The sequence below is a fragment of the Manis pentadactyla genome, chromosome 2, assembly GCF_030020395.1.
Source record: "Manis pentadactyla isolate mManPen7 chromosome 2, mManPen7.hap1, whole genome shotgun sequence".
NCBI lineage: Eukaryota > Metazoa > Chordata > Mammalia > Pholidota > Manidae > Manis > Manis pentadactyla.
Window position 1 is genome coordinate 235,726,382 of NC_080020.1, and position 6,000 is coordinate 235,732,381.

Below are 6,000 nucleotides of genomic sequence, written 5' to 3' on the forward strand. Positions count from 1 at the left end.
GCAGACCTCGCGGTGAGCACGCACAGTCATAAAACGCGGCTACTTCCACATCCCAGTCGCTGGGGCACGGAACACGTTGCGTAGTTAAGTGTGGCTCAGAACACTATCACTCATGTATGTGTGTTCTTCCTCTGTCGCCGAGTCAAAGAGTAAACAGAGCAGAGGCATACTAGCAAGAGCAGGGTTTAGTGTGAATATATAATATACGCACATACTGTGGGAAAGACTTTGTTAAATGGATAGGAGGACATAGGCCTTGTCTGGAGCCGGGGGAGGCCTGTAGGTGCCGTTGGCAAGGGCTGTGGCGTGTCCACCGGGTCGGAGGCCGAGTTAGGGGTAGGGCCGAGGCCGTCGGCTGTGCCTCCCACGGCATCGTGTGGGTCCAGGGCTGACCGGAGGATGACCGCCCGCGCGGTGGGTGTCTGAGGTGCGCAGGAGGCCGGCGGTGGCGCCGCCCACGGCCTCGTGCGAGGCCGGTGGGGACCGGAAGATGACGGCCACCGAGGGTGGCGTCGTGTCCATCGGCTCGACCCGAGCGTCATCGTCGGCCTTCGGGCCGGCGGTGGTGCTGCCCACGGCCTCGTGTGGCGCCGGGGGAGACCGCAAGATCACGGCCAGCCAGGGTGGCGTCGTGTCCACTGGTTCGTCTTGAGCGTCAGCGTCGGCCTTAAGGCCGGCGCTTGTCCTGCCCATGGCCTTGTCTGGGGCCGGGGATCAGTTGTAGGTGCCTTTCCCGAGGGTGGTGGCGGGCCCATCGGGTCATCGTCCGACTTGGGGGTAGGGCCGAGGCCGTCGTCTGTGCCTCCCACGGCATCGTGTGGGTCCAGGGCAGACCGGACGATGACCGCCCGCGCGGTGGGTGTCTGAGGTGCGCAGGAGGCCGGCGGTGGTGATGCCCACGGCCCGGTGTGGGGCCCGGTGGGGACCGGAAGATGACGGCGAGCGACGGTGGCGTCGTGTCCATTGGCTCGCCTTGAGAGTCAGAGTGAGCCTTCGGGCCGGCGCCTGTGCTGCCCACTGCGTCGTCTGGGGCCCGGGGGGACGAGTAGGTGCCTTTCCCGATGGCGGAGGCGTGCCCATCGGGTCCTAGTCCGACTTGCGGGTACCGGTCCGAGGCCGTCGTCTGTGCCTCCCACGGCATCGTGTGGGGCCAGGGGAGGCCGGCGGTGCCGCTGCCCACGGCCTCGTGTGGGGCTGGGGGGGGGGGAGCCGGAACATGACGGCCATCGAGGGGGGTGTCGTGTCCCATCGGCTCGTCTTGAGCGTCAGCGTCAGCCTTCGGGCGGGCGCTTGTGCTGCCCTGGGCCTTGCCTGGGGCCGGGGGGGCAGTTGTAGGTGCCTTTCCCGAGGGCGGCGGCGTGCCCATCGGGTCCGAGGCTGACTTACGGGTAGGGCCGAGGCCGTCGTCTGTGCCTCCCACGGCATCGTATGGGGCCAGGGGAGACCAGACGACGACCGCCCGCGCGGTGGTTGTCGGAGGCACACAGGAGGCCGGCGGTGGTGCTGCCCACGGCCCCGTGCGGGGCCGGGGGCGACCGGAAGATGACGGCCATGGAGGGTGGCGTCGTGTCCATGGGCTCGTCGCGGTCGTCATCGCCGCCCTTCGGGCCGAAGGTGGAGCTGCCCACGGCCCCGTGCGCGGCCGGGGGCGACCGGAAGATGACGGCCATGGAGGGTGGCGTCGTGTCCATGGGCTCGTCCCGGTCGTCATCGCCGCCCCTCGGGCCGAAGGTGGAGCTGCCCACGGCCCCGTGTGCGGCCGGGGGCGACCGGAAGATGACGGCCATGGAGGGTGGTGTCGTGTCCATGGGCTCATCGTCCTGAGCATCAGCCTTCAGGCTGGCGCCTGTGCAGCCCATGGACTTGTCCGTGGCGAGGGGGCAGTTGTGGGTGCCTTTCCCGAAGGCGGTGGCGTGCCCATCGGGTCGTCGTCCGCCTTGCGGGTAGGGCCGAGGCCGTCGTCTGTGCCTCCCACGGCATCGTATGGGGCCAGGGGAGACCAGACGACGACCGCCCGCGCGGTGGTTGTCTGAGGCGCGCAGGAGGCCGGCGGTGGCGCTGCCCATGGCCTTGTCTGTTGGCTGACTCTGGATGGCGGTTTCACAGAGGCAGGACACCTCGAGGCGGGCTGGTAGTGGTGCCCGTGTGCCCTGCAGAGGAGGAGCTCGTCTGGGTGGTCTCTCTCCAGCCGTCTGCTGGGAGCCTAGGATGGTCCAGAGGCCCAGGACTGCTCCCCGTGGAAGTGGGAACTCTGTTGGGAAAAGTGGGAAAAGCCAGCCGCTAAAGGCACAGGATCCCCAGTGGAACAGCCTGTGACCAGGGCAGCGGGCAGGTGCAGGGTGCTCCCTGGCAGGAGGGGTAGGGGCCAGCGTCCCGGGGACGGGAAGGACCGGCGGGCGAAGAAGGTGGGGCTGGGGAGGCGGCGGGCGGGGTGGGGCACGAACCTTAGGAAGGAGGAAACTGTCCACACGGGAAAATGGGTTGTGGTGTGCGCCAAACGATCCGAGGAAAGGGTCTGAAGCTAGGGAGAGGATCTCCTTTGCCACTAACTCCTTCTCAGGCCAAGCACGCACTGAGCTGCCCAGCTAGGGCGAGCCTGGTATGTATGTCAGCCAGGGGACGCATCACAAAGCGGCCTGGGCCGCTGTGACGTCACCCAGGGGCCGCATCACCAAGCCCCCTCCCCCCCCCCCCCCACTGCCTTAAGCACACCGGCCCCGCCCAGAGGAGACCCTGGGCCAAGGCCACGGCGCGGCCCCAAGGCCAACCCCAGTAGAATCCCTAGCCCCCGGGACTGCCCGCTGAGGGCCGTGCGGGTGTTCGGACCGACGAGGCCACCGTGCGGACCGTCGAGGGCTGCAGTGCCCGCGTCTGTCGGAGCTCAGCCCGCCCGGGTGCCGGCTCTGCATGTTCTCGGCACCCGGGGTGCGGCGGGCGGCAAGTGCCTTGCCCCCCACCCCCGCCCCCCCGCCCGCCCCCCCGCGCTCCCGGAGGCCAGGGCCTGCTCACGGCCCGGCGCGGAGCCACCCAGAGGCTGCCCGGGGCACGGCCCGCCCTTTCCCGGGCGTTCCCAGCTTCTCTGGGACACCGGGAGCCAGGCATGCCTTCTCGGCCATGGCCAGCCAGGCGGCTGACTTCTGAGGAGGGCGCAGACCCCATGACTTGCCGTCCTAGCTAGCGGGCAGGTTCTTTCTTTGCTTCTCACAGAAAGCGTAGGTCGGGGACCACCGGGTCTCAGCATAGCCACATCCCGCATTCTGACTGGGCCTGGCTGCCCAGATTTTCTCTCTGATCTAGTTTTGGGGGCCTGTGTCTCGTACGTGAATAACACAGCAGAGTATAAACTGGGAAACACTTTTTATTTTTAAAATGCTTCTCCTTTAGACTCTCGGTCTCGATGGCGTCGCCGTTCCTGCCCGTCAGCCAAGCTGGAAGCTTGCGGGGCGACCTCGCCTCCTCTCAGCAGTCAGCCTGTCCATTCCCGATCCCGACTGTTCATCCTTTACGTTTTTTTTTTAAACTCTACTTTTTATTTTTATTTTATTTATTTTTTTAGTTTATTATTTTTTATTGAAGGGTAGTTGACGCACAGTATTACATTACGTTAGTTTCAAGTGTACAACACAGTGATAAAACATTTATATACATAATTCTAGGTTCCAGCTATCGCCCTACCAAGCTGTTACAATATCTTGACTATATTCCTTACGCTATCCATTACATCCCGGTTACTTATTTATTTTACCATTGGAAGTCTTGTCCTTTTTTTTTTTTTTTTTTTTTCTGTGAGGGCATCTCTCATATTTATTGATCAAATGGTTGTTAAGGACAATAAAATTCTGTATAGGGGAGTCAATGCTCAATGCACAATCATTAATCCACCCCAAGCCTAATTTTCGTCAGTCTCCAATCTTCTGAGGCATAACAAACAAGTTCTTACATGGAGAACAAATTCTTACATAGTGAATAAGTTACATAGTGAACAGTACAAGGGCAGTCATCACAGAAACTTTCGGTTTTGCTCATGCATTATGAACTATAAACAGTCAGTTCAAATATGAATACTCATTTGGTTTTTATACTTGATTTATATGTGGATACCACATTTCTCTCTTTATTATTATTATTTTTAGTAAAATGCTGAAGTGGAAGGTAGATACAAAATAAAGGTAGAAAACATAGTTTAGTGTTGTAAGAGGGCAAATGTAGATGATCAGGTGTGTGCCTGTAGACTATGTGTTAATCCAAGCTAGACCAGGGCAATAAAACATCCACGTATGCAGAAGATTTCTCTCAGAACGGTGGGGTGAGGTTCTAAGCCTCACCTCTGTTGATCCCCAATTTCTCACCTGATGACCCCCCTGCGACTGTGCCTGTCTTAGGTTGTTCCTCCCTTGAGGAATCTTACCCGTCTCTGGCTAACCAGTCATCTTCCGGGGCCATACAGGGAAATGTAGAGTTGGTAAGTGAGAGAGAAGCCTTATTGTTTGAAATGGTTAGCTTTCTATTTCTTTGCATGGTTATGCCCTGTAGCTTCTATGCCCAGCATCTGTCTTGAGGTATCTTTACCACTTGGAAGAATTATGATACTCGGTAAATTTGATATGAGGCACGAATTCTATTTAAGGGTTGTAATTAGGAAGGAAGAAGAAAAGCTATAGAAGTAGCAGGCGGAAGAAAACATGGGAAGATTGATTATTTCTTTGACATATCTTCTTGTAGAGTAACTTCAGCATGTATAGGTTTTAAGCTACTACTTAAATTGTGCACACACATTAACATAATAGGAGTATAGTTACATAACCAAAGCATACCTGTAATTACCAGCCATCTCCAGTGAAACCGAGAAAACCAGTTAGGCACCTTAGGCATTTGTGAAAACTTATCTATGATGTGGTGGATATTGTCCAACTGAACTTGAACAGTCTGAGAGAAATCAGACAAATTAAAACAATCCATTCCTGGGGAATGTTCACATCCCTTATGTTCTTTTAACAGTAAATAGTCTGTAGTTGTAAGATTTTGGAGCGCTACAATTTGCACTTCTAATTCTTGGTTGAGTTCCAACAGTATAGATCCAGTCAAATTTGTTGTTTTACCGTATGCACAGGCCAGCTTAGATGTCTCCTTCATTCCCATGGCAAGTCCAGGAACTGGTGGGATGAGTGCATCTACAGCTGTAGCAGTGCGTGGATCTTTGTTGGGGTTTTTTGATGATCATCTTTTGGCATGAGTCTTCCAGAGAGTGCTGATGTTGGAAGTTCTTTTTCATATCGTATCTTAGTTCATTTTCGGGGTAGCCCAATTAGGCTTTGATCCTCTGTATAAACACAAACAGACCCTTTGCCTACACTTTTATATGCCCTTCATACCCTTGTGTAGAACTCATTGGCGGTTACCACACAGGAACTGCCCTTTTTTTTTTGTTTTTTTGTTTTGTTTTTGGTATCACTAATCTACACTTACATGACGAATATTATGTTTACTAGGCTCTCCCCTATACCAGGTCTCCCCTATAAACCCCTTTACAGTCACTGTCCATCAGCAGAGCAAAATGTTGTAGAATCACTACTTGCCTTCTCTGTGCTGTACAGCCCTCCCTTTTCTCCTACCCCCCCCCCCATGCATGCTAATCTTAATACCCCCCTACTCCTCCCCCCCCCTTATCCCTCCCTACCCACCCCTCCTCCCCAGTCCCTTTCCCTTTGGTACCTGTTAGTCCATTCTTGAGTTCTGTGATTCTGCTGCTGTTTTGTTCCTTCAGTTTTTCCTTTGTTCTTATATTCCACAGATAAGTGAAATCATTTGGTATTTCTCTTTCTCCACTTGGCTTGTTTCACTGAGCATAATACCCTCCAGCTCCATCCATGTTGCTGCAAATGGTTGGATTTTCCCTTTTCTTATGGCTGAGTAGTATTCCATTGTGTATATGTACCACATCTTCTTTATCCATTCATCTATCGATGGACATTCAGGTTGCTTCCAATTCTTGGCTACTGT